This window comes from Lepidothrix coronata, unplaced genomic scaffold, assembly GCF_001604755.1.
Source record: "Lepidothrix coronata isolate B3197 unplaced genomic scaffold, Lepidothrix_coronata-1.0 Scaffold289, whole genome shotgun sequence".
NCBI lineage: Eukaryota > Metazoa > Chordata > Aves > Passeriformes > Pipridae > Lepidothrix > Lepidothrix coronata.
In genome coordinates this window covers 492009-507617 of record NW_016690469.1, presented here as the reverse complement: position 1 = coordinate 507617, position 15609 = coordinate 492009, and positions in this window count along the sequence as shown.

Below are 15609 nucleotides of genomic sequence, written 5' to 3'. Positions count from 1 at the left end.
GCTGCTGAGCAGAGATTTGCTTCTGTGCAGAGGTGGCTCCAGTGCTTTCCCTTCTCCATCCGTCCTATGATGCAGTACCTGAAAGGCTCAAGAGGAAAACATGCGTGTGGCTGCCCTCTTCCTCCATTAGGCAATGAGGAGGGAAGGGAGAGAAAGGAGGGGAAAAACCATTCAGCCCCATGCGTTTCTCTTTCTCCCAGCAGCTGATGGGGAGCTGCTGCCAGCCTTCCCATTAGAAGTTTACAGAAAAGGTGAGCTCATCTCATTTGATTAGGACTGTCACCATCAGACAGTGTTTGCAATTAGTCCACGCCAACCTTATTCAGGGTTTGGATGCCTTTCAGCAGCGAAGAAGGGAACACTTGAGCTCCATTGAATTGGAGCGTGGCATCTGCTGCATGCTGGGGGGAGAGGTTGGGGGTCAGCGCTTGATTTTGATAAAGCGTGCCAGATTAATTGTCTTCAGTAATCCTGTTTGTCATGGTAGATGTGCAGAGAAGTCTTTGTGGCACAGCCTGACATATGGGCTGGCCGGCTGCTTGCCTATTCAGTCCCTCCCAGCACATGCTCTTCACAGTTGGCCTAGTTCCCAGCGCCTTGTTTTCCCGGGGAGCCAGCCTCCTGTGCCTATTCAGCTGGCCCCCCGCTCCACAAACAGGCTCCCTAATCTTCAGGCCTGTCTGGGCTATTCAAAGTGATTGCATTATTCAAAGAGATCAAGAAAGAGAACAGGGCGGGAGGGGTAAGTGCGAGAGGGGGAAAGAGAGCGGCGCAATTTGGAAAAGAAATAAGCAGCCATGTACTTCAGGCAGAGCACTTCAGGAGGCTGATTATAGTCCCTCTCCAAATCTGAATCTATCGTGAAATTATACCCTGCCTCTTTTGTAAAATAAATGCTAATAAGAGGTAATTTGGACCCTGCTGATTATTAATTTCAATGGAGATGTTCTTTTTCCCCCATGTTTTTGTTATGTATTCTTGGATTTTCCTCACACACGCACTCCCTGTTAGAACTCCCACTCAACAGCAAAAGAAGAAACAGAGAGTTAAAGAGCAGGACAAATGTAGCACTACGGACAATAGCTGAGCATCTACCTAGACAGTGTGGTCTAGAGTTAGAGGGACCAAAAGTGCACCAATGTCCTCAGCATGGGCTAGAGGATGACTCAGCACACCCACACTCCCACAGCTTAAGTGCAGACCCTGTCCTGTATCTGTACAGCCACGTTACAACATATCTCCCTGCTCCTTTCCCAGGGAAGGGGAGCAGGGAGATATGTCTAAGCTGATGGGAAAATGAAACAGAAAGAAGTCACTAGAATTATCTTTACATGAGTTTCTTAAATGCCATTTGATTGTGCATTTAACTACACGCCCATAAACATTAAGTTATGAGAGCACTTATGATACATACTTTTCAAGTGTGAAATGGGAACAGCTTTGAAAAAATATTAATAATTCAGTATGTCAGCCAAGACTTCGACTTCTATGGGACATAACCTAAGCTATTTCAAACTTTGACTTGGCTAGAGCAATGTTTTCTGCCACAGAAGAACCCTTTAGGTGTATGTGTGCCAAGTCAATAGCAAAAATAATAATAAAATAATAACAATTAAAAATAAAGCACACCATTTCCCTCACTACATTGTTGCCTTTTTACTATTCAGAGAAGAAACAGAGAGAAATGGATGCTGCTGAAAAGCATGTTCTGTATGAACATACAGAGAATGTACTGTGTCCCATTCATAAACTGCCCTGAACCGGAGTATATGTACACCAATTATTTTCTGTACCAAAAATTTGGCGGTATTTAATGTGGTGTGATTTGCATGTGCTCTATGGTCATCTGACACATCTGATTGTGCCCATTTTGAAGGACTATCCAAACCTTCACCTGACGCACTATTAAAATTTGGAATAGTGTCCCATAAGAAAACAACCAAAGCACTGAAGAATGACAGGGTGAATCTAAGACAGGTTCAAAGATCTTCCTTAGATATTTTGTGTAAGCCATCTTACTCCAGTTTGACTTCCTTATGCTGCTTCCGTAACATTTTAGCATCATCCTCGATCCTTGTCCAGAAATTTCTGGTTAACAGTCCAATGCATCAGTCCCTGGCTTACTCTGAGCCCCAGAACTTCATCTTAGCAAGCTCATCACAGTCATCTGCTGTCATCTGCAAAGGCTCAGCACCACTCATTTTACAATCAGGTTAGCAGTAAGGAGGTCAGAGTTTGTTTGCCCTGTCTTCCCTGTGCTTACCACTCGGAAGTTATTTATGCTTATATAAGCTGTCAAAATACTGGTTTAGTACTGTTTTAATCTCTGTCCCAGAGATCAAATCTTAGACTGTGTTTTAAATATAGCATCCATAATCTTTTTAAGAGGTAAAATTGTGTAGTTTTGAAATTAGTGAAGAAGGATACTCCCATGACAAACCCTGATAAAATGCCTTATCTCTAACAAAGTCATTGTGCATATTTATTTGACTATCACCTCTACTATTTCTGCTGCTGCTGCTCTCACTGAGCTCCACCCCCCTTTTCCCCCACATACTGAAATAGATACTGCACTGTAAGTACAGTGAAAGGAATGTAGGAGAACAAACATTTCTTAGGTGACCTCTTCCAGGTGGTGAGTAGCCTGAAAGAGAGTCACAGACCGGAATTATCATGCTCTGTTCAGGCCTGTGTTTTCCTACTGTTTCTGCTAGACAAATCATTTTGCATACTAATAAAAAACTTAATTTTGGAGACTAATGTTCTTCTAGTAGGGACCAGAATAGACAAGTTATCTAGACAAACACAGCATGAGGCTGACCAGCCAGAAGTAGGTATCTCTTCTGATGACATGAAGCTTTGAGGCTTTTAGGCTGTGGTTGGGTGTGGGCTGAAAGAGAATGGTGGTATGCTCAAGTCAATAATCTCATCTTTAACCAGAGTTTTGTCGTTGTAGGGGAAGGATAGCTAGATTTATTTTTGCAACGATGTTGATATATCTCCAACCTTCGTCTTTGAAGAGTTCTTAATTTTTACAGTCAAATTAAAAAAGGGATTTTTATGAATATGAATTTATTGATTAATATATCTGCAATAATATAATTTTTTCCATAAACAAAGGTTCAGAGATTTCATTTGTTGCAGACAGTTCTAATGGAAATAGGACAAACTTTGTAAGTTTTAATATTCACCTCTAGTATTTTCCAACTCCCTGAGACTCTGAAAGTTTCAGCTATCCTTGGAAAAATATCCTGATCTATGTCCATAAAGACAATTAGTAGAGAAAAGAGTGGAACTTCAAAATTTGGTTTTAATACTTCATGCCAACAAGGTTATTCAGGAGATAAAGTTTTACATGACTGTCATGCCACTTTTCTTCCATAAAGTCTGAGAAGAATGAGAAAAAATATCACTAAATAATTCAAACTGAATTGCTGTCATTCAGTGAACTTAAGTCAAGGTGAAGTGGTCATGGCAGAAAGCCTTCCAGAGTTCAAGAAACATTTGAACAATGCCCTCAGGCCCATGGTGTGATTCTTGGGGTGGTCCGGTGCAATGCCAGGAGAGCATTTATTTCAGTGATCCTTGCAGGTCCCTCCCTGCTCTTGATAGTCTAAGGAATTTTAGCTATTAAATGATCCCAGTTGCACTTTAAGCAGAAGCAAGTTATTTAAGGAATACCTTAAGACTTTCTCAAGAAAGAAGAAGGAAGCCTGTTTCCTCCAGTGTCTCTGTAAGTTGGCCATAGGCAGGTGTCAGCAACAAATAGGATTTTCCAATATCAGCTATTCGTGATGCGCTTGCAGTTACCCTTTTCCCTTGTTTAAACCCACTAAGATTTCTGAGGATGAAACAGCTTCTTGCTTTAAGGACAGTTGAAAGGATTTCAGTATTTTTAGCAACTTGATGCACAGGGAGAGATCCTTCAAAGATTAAAATAAAATAAAATAAAAACTGAGACTTTCCAGGTGAGTTTAGTGAAATCCTTTAATGTATTTTGAGTAATGCTTACCATGTATTTTGATGGAAACCAAGGGCAAACTTCTGACCCACTGTGTGATCTAGTACAGTCCATATAGAAAACAGCGGAGAAGAAAGAGTTCGTCAGTGCCCTCTGACTTGCAAGTTAAAGCCAAACATGCGACATTAACAGATGTGAAGGTGATATACTGAGTTATATTTTGCCAGCACTAGGTAGCTCTTGTTAGAAGATTATTGGTTTGGATGAGATTGCCTCTCAAAATGAAGTTGTTTTCAGTCAATAAGTAAGTCATAAGCAATGTGTTCATCTCCCTATCATCATCTTAATAATACTGTTCTCCTTCTGTTATGCTACCTTTTGCAAAAATATTTTTTAATTTTTGCAAGGAATAAACTAAGGTCCTGATCCTTCTTGGATTCTTAGGCTTATTAGTTACTAAAACCATCAAAAAATTGTAGATGAATTAAGCGACACACTCATGTACTCGTATGACACAGTCACACCCATAGTAAATTAAAAACTGTAACATATATGCAGTGACAGGTCACTGACAAAACAAGAGCCTTATATTAGTAGAGGTACAGCTATTATTTTCCAATTTTCTCAGTACATACCTACAATTCTGTGTCTCTGGAGTCTTTGATAAACCCGATGGTAAAAACAGGAATTGGAAATAATCAAGTCATTACATACATTAGATCTTTTACTTTTTGACATTAATACTTAAGTATCACACTGAAGAAAAACCAAAATGATATTCCACCCTTATTACAACTACATCAGTTGCCTGTCATCAGTGAAGGTAAAAACTAGTAATTTGCATTTTAAAGTCCCCAGTGAAGACACAAGTAACCTCCTCTATTAAAAACAAGTTGTACCTTCTGTATCTTCATGAAAGCAACATAATGTTATACATGAATTAAATATATTTTGCACATATTTTCACAAGAAGGAATAAATTTGGACTGACCCAGTTCATTATTGTGACTCTATATCCCTCTGAGTAGCCAAGAGATATGCTGCTATCCTGATTTAGGAGTGTTCACCACATTCCTACTTTGAAGACTTAGTATATTTCTGTCTCTTATTGTCCCACTCTCTTAAGGTCTTGTATTGAGCTGTGGAATGAAACAGAATATCCTAAAGTAGGACAATCAGAAAACAAGAGAAGTTTTTGCTAAGCAGGGAATGTCCCTTCATTTGTATCACAAGATTCTTGAGTTCACAGAGGAGTAAATTAATCTCATCACGCTGTTTTACATTCTGTTAATGCCTCCATTTTGAGGTCCTGAACATATCAGGAGTGAGACCAAGCCCAGGGCTGTAAGGACACATTCCCTTGACAAGGCTGAGGGTCCTACCTTCTGCTCTGCTCCCTGTGATGACAGTGCCGCTTGATCAGTAACTTCAGAGCAAGCCTCAGTGTTGCAGCACTTGAAAGAAATACATCAGAAAGCTTTACAAAATACACAGGATAAAGTAAAGATCCAAAATACAATGATACACACAGTGAATGCCAGCCTAATGTTCTGCCATACATTTCTTTTAATGATACTGGGACAGAAGCATGTGTTCTGGATTGGGATTCAAGTAAGTTAACTTCAGTAACCAAAAAGTCAAGTGCCTAACTAGATCTCAGCTTGAGAGCACACAGCATGCCCAAGAGGAGCAACTGTCTTCTCCAGAGGGCCATTTGTCCTGTTCTAAAATAATCTAATCTGAGGATTAACCTCTGGAATTACACTTTCTGCATTAGATACAGGTGGAGGCAGAATGGATGGTGTAGTTCAGGTGGCTAAATTTCAGTTCAATGAAAACCTCCTTAGTGTTACCAGTGTAATTTTTTTCAGGCAAAGGACATTAGTATTTTGTCCAGCTGTTGTTATTACACACCTCTGTAATGCTGTGAGACCATAAAGCTCTCCATACTTTATAGAATAGAACATTATTCTGCCCAATAAGGACTTGATATTTTCATGGGTGATGCTACTTTTTACTTTAAAGTAGCAAAGTAAATTTCCATGCACTTCTGTTATTTGCTAGAAAATAAAACTATTCACCAGAGAAATGGAATAATAATTTTTAGTATGCTCTGTTTTATTAAGACAGCTTGCATTATTCAAAGCAATATTTCAGATAAAATTACTAACCATTGTAAATGCTGTCTTAAGGAAAGAAGTGAGAACAGAGAGACCCTACAAATCAGAAAGTAATGCTGTCTTCTCTGCGAGAAGACTACTGAATCTGCATCACCACAAAGTGCAATTGGTGTGACTGAATGGAGATACACAATTGAGTATTTTTTTTTCTTAATACCCATCCTAGTACTGGAGTAGCCAATACAGTCTTCACTGAATCAGAAGAATAAGTTGTCAATTTATTGCCGAATTGTGCTAGAAACACATGGAGTGCATATAGACTCTGTCTGAGGTTATATATGAGGTTATATATGTTATATATATGCCAGTCTTCGCGAGCGAAGATTTGGGAAAGGTCATTAACCCTTCGAGCCTGCGCAGTGGATTTTTTAGGTGAGACCCAGCGTGCGCTGAACTGAGCCCACCCTTTAATCCTGAGGTTCATCTGCCGGGGCCAAGCAAGCTTGGACAGTGGCAGTGAGGTCCCCAGGACATAGGTTTGTTTAGAGTGACCTTCTCTTGGATGGATTGCCACACAGGGTTGACGAGCTCCATCTGCCCGGGGGGCTGGGAATTGAACCCGGGTCGCAGCGGTGAGAGTCCTGCACCCTAACCACTAGACCACCAGGGGCCCCAATGAGGTAAGAGTGGATCATATGTAGAATAAATCCTACCAGTGATCAAGGAATCTGAAAAGATGAATTTATCAGACTTTTCTGGATAGGAGCTCTTTTAGCCCCTAATAATTTTCTTTCTGCCTTCTCTATTTCCCCTTCCCCCAGTCCCTCCGAGCTTCCAACCACTGTTATCATTTCCTGTGTTTGCAAATGGATAAGCAGAGTCCTGCTTCTCAGAAATCCCCTGCAATCAGCTGGCTCACTCCATCTCCCCACCCCCCAGTCTACTCCTCTCCCCTTCCACTGTGCACAATGTCCTGGTGACAGGTGGTTGCTGCTTTCTGTAATTCTGGATACAGCTCCAGTCAGATTCAGTGGCCTGTAAAAAAAACTAGAGCTTATGAAGAAAAAAGCTCTGGCTCTGAAAGTGCTGAGACAGGCTGGTACAGAGACTCAGTACAAAAAGCATTCAGCACAAAAAGCCAAACCCAAATGAAAAGAGCTGCTGCCAGGATCATCACGAGGTCCTCTGCTGCACAGATGTCTACTGAACTAAGCTGAAACTGATGAGTCTTTTATCATGACCCCCCTCCCCTGTAGATACCCACAGCAAGACTCAGCTGCCTGGCTCAATTATTATTATTCCAAGGGACACAGTATATGTGATAGACAGATGACACTCAGAGAATGAAGCTCAGATAGGACTGTCTGGCAGAATTCCTCTCTTTTTTTTTCCTTTTTTTTTTTTTCCTAGTCACAGCAAAAAGCTGACTAGTTAGTTTACAGGAATGGAAAGGATTTGGTACACTATAGCAGTGTTTTAACAAACTAATTGCTTTCAGTATACTCAAGCAGGAGTCAGCTAACAAACTGGCCTCTGCAACTTGGTACTTACATGTGTGCTCCATGTTTTACTACCTCACTTGCAGAATTTTGCCATTCCAGTTAAATAGAAACAGGACTGTTTACTGTGTGTTAACATTCTCAATCTGTGATCTATGCACAACATTTTACCCATTTACCTTGATCTATGCCTGCCTGTTTATTACAGTTTCTTCCCATGTATTATAAAATAGGTTTATAAATTTTAAACCAGTTGCAAGCTTGTGATGGGCTATATCTCAAAAAGAATTCAGCACCTAAAAGCCCTTTGCTCTCCGAGGCTCAGCTGATGTTTCCTTTTCAGTAAGTCTGAAGCACACACTTATTGTCTTGATATTAAACATGGAACACACAATTTATGTCAAAGCATCTGTCAAACACATGTTAATTTCTCTGAAAGCAGCATGCATATAAAACAAGCAAGGGTGATGGAAACTGGGCACTCAACAGCTTATAGCAACTCCTTGGCTATAGAGGAGAGAAGTGACTGAAAGAGAGCTGCCTCTGGTTACTGCAGGTGCTGCAGTTTGCTGAAGAATAATTTTCAAGAAATGTTGAACAGGCAAAACATAAAGATCCCATTGTTTGCATATTAGAATGGACAGCCTGAGGGGTTTTTACTTTAGCCATCTGCCTTCCAACTTTTATATAAAAATTCTACTCCTTAATAAATGTTTTAACACATTAGGACACATATCTTGCTGGAAAGAAACCAAACCAAACTCCTTCTACTTCACAAGGATAAATTAACAACTGAAAAGCAAGACTTTCCAAAACCTCTTTTGTATGAATACAGCCATTTAACTTAGAACTTGGAAAGTTGAAGGTCTAGTCGCTAATCTACTGACTCCATCACATAAGGGTGAATTTAATTTAGGAACTGCTGGCTCCAGCACTGCATTTAGTTATACCAACTTGAAGAAATTCATGTGATAATCCTTTTTATCAACATATCTATTCTCTTTTTGAGCCAAACAGCAGAACAACCAAACAAAAGATGTGCTTTACTAGCTAATAGCTTAGCTGGCTATCTTTTTTGGCTGGACTGTTCCCTGCTCTATCTTCAGTGGATGATGAGACATATAAATCAGTGTCTACATGGAGAGATGACATTCTGTTTACACAGCAGGCTTATATTATCATAGCAATCATATATGGGTTATAAATTAAACTGTATCAAGGAAGCTCTTTTTCTTATAGTGTTACCAAGAGCCTGACAGAATATACAGACCTCTCCTGTAAACTGTACCAAAGCATTCAGGTTTGACAAAGTTAAATCTGAAAATGTAAAGCATTTCTCTGTTGTACTTGAACTGTCCAGATTGGAAAGTTGAAGGCTTGCATACAGCCCTGAGCTGGCTACATGCATCTGCATTGCCTTGCAAACAGCTGCTACCTTTGCAGGCCGGAATGAGGAAAGACACTTTATCCACACAACAAAGGCCCCAGGGGTTTACTGGTTGGACAGTGGGGGAACACAAAAGCAGCTGGACAAGACCAGTGCACCTGGATCTGCTCTAAAGGGGAGGGTAGGGCCAGCTTTTCACCACTGGTTTACTCCAAAGTTTGCCTAGGTGGTTGGTGGTGATGGTACAGTGAATCCTGAATTCATGAATCATGGTACATGGTGCAAGTGCAGCCACTGTGTTCCATTTCTTATAACGCCCTAGTTAATCATCAAAGAGCCTAATGCTCAGCGACCTGGGAGCCTTTTCTCGCAGATGGCTACTTGTCTCCTGCTTCCAATTCTATCACTGATTTTGTTGGGCAAAACTTACAGAATCTCCCTCAAAAGAGCAAAATTGTCCTTTTGCAGAGTATCTTCAGAGATTTGTATTAAGGAAAAGAAAAAAATAAATACAGTGGAATTTTGTAGTTCAGCAAATAAAAGCATGTAACCATACTTTCACCTCAAATATTGTGAGGTTTTGGCCCATCTTAGTTTTTACTTTTGACCACTACAACAGAAAGAACTCCAATAAGTATGGTGTCTGTCTGATTCAGCACAAGGGTGTTGTTGTTATTTAGATTTGTCCTTTGCAAAAAATGCTTGAAGACATTGGGCCAAATTCATCCTTGGATTAACTGCACTGACGTCAATGTAATTACAGTAGAAATTAGTCTCACTGATATCATTTGCTGGATCCTATATCTACTTTCAAAATGCAATTAGAATCCAATTTCCTCAATATTTTATTTTGAAGATAGGCAGCTTGAGTTTCTCCACAAAGATACAGGGTTAACAAAAAAAGTAACTATTTCCTGGTCATTTAGCTGATCATTGGCATTGGTACAAGCATAATGGAGAGCAAGCTCAGAGGTTTTCCACTGTTTAAATGGAAGACACCTGCCCCTTATCACTGCAGTGTAAACCCAGCCCGGGAGATCTGCAGTCTTAGTTTAACTCCCTTTATTTTCTTTTCATAGGTTTTGGTTCATTCCATCTGACAAAATACAAGAAAGTAATTGATTTTGCTGTGAATTTACTGTGTGTCTCTACCCTATGAATCTGTTGTATAGTAATGCCATTACTTGAAAAATATTGACTTGCTGAATGCCATTACAAAGGATTACTGAATCAGACAATATTGAACAAATGTTTATTTTATTAGGTTTTAACAGTGACTTTATTAATCAGTGCACCAGCTGTCTCACCACTTGCAGCAGACCCAGCTACAGGTTAGCAAAATATAAGCTTTTTAAAAAGTGTATCTTGTTACTGTCTAAAAGCTTCTGTATCAAACTCACTAATTTGCTTGTATGCAAAAAATGTACAGAACTAATTAATAAACCTACAAAATAGTATAAAAAAAGGGGACAAGGGTGTTTTAAGGTAATTATCGAGGAGGCCTATAAAGGCAAGCATCAATTATCCAACTATTACAGCACAAGTGTGCTTTCTTGGTGGAACCTATGCTGAACCACAGCAAAATACACCATCATTAATGGTAGGAGAAGCTTGAATTGAGATTTTGCTCACCACGTCACAGCAGCATTCATATTTATTTGCCAGAAGCAGAAATACTAAACACAATAAATCCACTCTTCTTTGTAAGCTGTTCTATATCTCCTTGCTTCTGGCTGTCATGCATAAAAGTGTAGAAATCAAAAGTGGAAGTATTGCAAATAGTAGGAAAAAAAAGTGTATGACATGAAACACAGAAAGAAAAGGCAGGAGAAGACAGTATGGAGCAGGGCCAAAAACTAGATGAAAAATTAAATATTAGTAATTATTCCAGAGTTAGAACAATCCATTAGACAGAGCTTACAGCAGACTTGCCCATGTCTGGGAAAACACAGGAACAGATTATAATCACTTCTCACAGACCACATTTACTATACCCAAGCCACTAACATGCAATCTATAGCAGCAAATTTCCCGTGAGCAAAGGGCAGCCATGCATGAGGCCATCCCGGTCTATGATGCCCCAGTTGCATCAGTTGGAGAAGGGGTAGAACTCCTCCAGATGGGCTGCATAGGGCCAGTCACAGGGATCTGAGCCAAGATCAGCTCTGCAAGGCACAGCTGTGCTTGCTGGTTTAAATTCCCTCATGGTATAGATTAAAGAAATGCTGATGTGTATGTTAAGGAGAAATGGTTAGCCCTGTTCAAAAAGCCCTTGGCATATCTAAGATTCGTCAGTTGTAGCTGTCCTGTAGATTTGCCTTTCAGTTTTATCCTTGAGTCTTTTATACATGGGGCAAGGCTTCCTGTTCTAAGAAGCCAAAGAGAATGCATACTCCCCAAATCTTTCTCAGATGTGTCTGTATCCTGGCTCAGTGTTTCTCTAGATAAGGGGATAAGAAAGTAAAGCACACTGGAGCAATCTAAGTGGATGTAGTTTTCTTTATACATAATATGCCTATTTTCCAAGCATTAGACCAGATTTTAGAGAAATCATCCTCCTTCCCTCCTCCAGGTCCTACTCCAGCTGTAAACATGCTTCACATGGGGAAGCGTGGCTGGCACCAGGCCTAACCAGATCGCAAAACAATTTATATAAAAGTTTGGACCTGAACAGTCTCATGGAGGAAAGTCTACTTAATCATCACAGAGCTCAGAACTGAAACAAAATTTCCTGGCCCACTGTTTTTAGAGGTTACTCTAGGTCTCTGGCTAAAAGTTAGTCATTAGTTTGTTGAATGTGTGGCCAGTATGCCAAGGAGAGCTCTCTGGGTAACATAGAGTTTCAGCGTGGAGGAGATTTTTCAGTGCCTTCTCTTGGAGCATAAGCTAAAAATGACAATAGAAAAGGAATATAGGGTCATATCTGCTTTCTCTGAAAAATAGGCTCTTAAGCCATGAACAGCTTTCTGGGAATCAGGACCTCTACCCCACTATGGTGAGACAAAAACAATCTCTATGAGCAAAAATTATGACCTCCCTGTCTCCTCCTCCCTTCCCCATTCTCTTTCTGAGCAGCTTATAAAACAAAGAGGGAGACTTCTGGAGTTGTCTCCAGCTCCTGCAGAGTTTCCATGGACACTGGTTGCTTAAATATCTTTTTGTGTCCTAAGAGAGAAAAAGTATCTTCTGTTTTAATTCAGGGGCTTCATTCCTTTGAATGAAAGCCCTGTACAATCTCACAGAAAAGATTACTGGAACATACCAGAAAGGTAATAAAATTGAGAACTTGTTTACTTGTCCCAAGAAGCAGCAGCAAACTGCTTGACTGGAATACAGAAAACTCCACAAAGTCACTATGGCAATCTCAAAAGTATTAATACATAAATTGATTTAGTAATTTGGGTGGGTTTTTATTGTTTGTCTAGTTTGGTTTGTTTGGGGGTTTTGTTTGTTTGTTTGGGAGTTTTTTTGTGGTTTGGGGGATTCTGGTCTTTTGTTTGGTTTGTGGTATTTTGTTTTGTTTTGTATTGTTTGTAAGTATGCTATATGAGGCAGATGTACTTTTTAACAACTCCTCATCTTAGGGCAGATTTTGGCACATATTGCTGTCACTATACATTGCATGAACAGCAGTAGGTTAGAGGGGTGGCAGCCAAAGTAAGAGCTGTATAGAAGAAAAATCAGCAGATTTCCTGGACTGAGATAGCTCACACATTTTAGATGAGACGAGATGCTTCTACACATTTTAGTACTAAATTTGGTCGCTGATGTCTCACTCATCAAAATTTATTGATCATTACTTGATACTAATAATTAGTAAAACTCTACTGCTCAGAGGTGTGTAAATTGAGAAAGCTTTTGAACAAGCGCATTAGAATTTGGCAACTTTTGCCAGCAATCACTCTGCCTCCAAATCAGATGCATGGATATGTTCCACTTTAACTGTATTTGACATCTGTTGAGTGCTCTGGGGATACTGGTGATGGGAAGAGAGGCATAAGGTTAGGGTCATTGCTTAAGGGCAGCTCTAGTGCATGTTGTTTCTTTGATCACATATTTATGCTTTGAGAGAACATAAAGGAGTCTATTCTCCACTTGATATACATATCTAAGTGTCATTGATGCTAGAGGACTCAGATTACTGGTTACAGCTTTGCACCACAGTCCTTTTTGTATATTAATTAGCTTGAGCATTGCATAAGGCTACTTTGATAGGAATGCTTAAAAAGTAGTCTATATTACAACCAAACTCCTGTCTCCTTCCATGGGAGCCCTGCCTTCTGTTGACATTTTGCCTGAGGATAAACTGAAGGACTTCTTCCCTCCACCCCTAAAGAGCCTCCATCACCTCCACTTCATGTGTAAAAAGCAATGCAGACACTTGGTAAGGTGAGATGAAAAGCCAGGCAAGGAAGACTAATGCAGAGTTTGTATTAACATTTTGACTCAGTCTAGGTTTTTGTAATGGTAAATGCTCTGCTATACCAGGAGAAAACTCCACTGACTTGTAAACAGAAAAACTGCACACAAGTTTCAGAATTTGCTTTACAGAGTTTGTCCATCTATTAAGTAAGCAAGAAATTATGTTATTCATGCAAACAGAAAGGCAAGATTTATTCCCAGAGTAATGGGCTGTGGAAGGCTATTCATACAGAGTCATCGCCTCTGGGACTCCCAGATCAATGTGATACTTTCACCCTCCACCACACCCGGGCAGAAATTTTCCTGATGACTTCTCTGCTGCTTATATATTTTGAATTCTGAAGGCTTTTAAGAGTGGTGATAAATACACAAATGTCGTATATACAAATATAGCATACATGTCAAATATCACAAAAGCATTAAATTTACCTATCTGGCCTCTGGGTTTATTTCAGCCCTTTTCACTCCTGTTTGCCCTCTTGGTGCTATTACCAGGCCCAGCTCAATTAAAGGACAGATTCATCCCTGCACGTGTCCTAGGGGCCCTAATGAAGTCAGCTGTCAAACTCCCATCATGCAGCTGCCTGGCTGCAGTATCTGATGGCCACTTGTCAGCTGCTTCACCCAGTCAAACGCGGACAAAGGCCCCTTTGATAGGCTGCCTTTCTCCAATCAATCTACACCTTCTTCTCTTAGAGTTCAACATCTGCTTCAGTGTAATTTGATTTTATATTCAGTGCAGCCTGACCCTATTGATAAATTAAATCTATCTGAACCTGATATCCTCACGCCACCACAGGGTAAATGACTTGCTGTTTAATTCTAGCTTTTGCCAGATATGACATGTTATCAATACTGACTCTTTTTTTGTATGTTTGGGTCATTATTTGAATAATTTAGGCTGCAGATCACAAATAGGCTGGGGTGAAAGGAGGAGGGAGACTTTTTAGAAGTATGTGCAAAAAAAGTAAATCAGAATAATTCTTCTACAATTTTATTATTGCTTTCTATAATTATGTGGGGTTTTTTTCCTGATAAACATGTTTTATTGCTCTGCCTTCCAGGTCTATTTGACACACACACATAAAAAAAAAAATCCACCCTTAAACAAACGAACTAACAAGTATTTTATATCCCTATTCTGGATATAAAATCTGTTTATAGCCACTTACAAAAGCAGAGTTTTGCTGGATCATTCCTTAGCAGCAATCTAGTCTCTTCTGATGCAGTTGGAAGAGGCCAGTGGAAGCCAGCCCCACTCCTCTCTCTGCTTTGCATTTCAAGATAAAGCCAGCCTTGATGTGGTCTTTGGGAAAAACACATTAAAATGTCTAGTTAGAAAAGAAAGCTAGAATCTTAAAATTCAAGATGGTTTCAAAATCTCTAATAACTAGAATAACTACTCACTAAAGTCCATTTTCTAAGTAGATTGAAATGGAAGATTCTTCTCGTGTGTACACAGTTTCTATCTATAAACAAATAAGACACGCACACACAAAAAAGCAACAAATGAAAAAAATCCTGGAACTGTATATACCGTATTTGATACCTTTGCAATGCTTCAGAGTTAGAATAAATATAATATTTCAGCCCCACAACACTTTATGGTTTAGAAAATTTAGGAGTCTACCTTTCTAGGAACTCCAGCACTTTTCCCTCAAACTATTGACATTTTAGAGATTTATTAATTCTTTCTTTTTTTCAAAACAGCCTGAAAACACTGTGAGATCTGCTGCCTTCACACATACCAGCCTCCTTCACCAAAGACTTGTCAATCCCATCTTCTCTTAATCTGCTTCCTCCTTCTCTTTTCCTAGATCAGGAGGGCCATCTGCAATCATCACCCTGTTCATGTTTGGGGAAAGCAGTTCCAGGACAGTGGGAAACACTGTGAGCATGTAAATAAATGTATGCATGAAGAACTCTGAGGTTTTGGTTTTTTGGGTTTTTTTTTTGATGAAGAAGAAAAGTCTTTTCTTCTCTTTTCACTGTATTAGTCTAGGTAGGTTTGCAGAAAAGGACCTTATTATTCCACTAGTTTTTAGTGCCCTGAGGAAGGTAGGAGTGGGCAGAGCAGAGACCCTTGGCGAGTGCCTGGCTGATGACACTGATGAGAGGAAGACATCCAGAACTGCAGGTGCTGGGTTTTACTGGTATTGTGGACTATGGACTGGCTTGGGCCATGGCATGACCATTTCCTGACACAGTGAGAGGTCACTC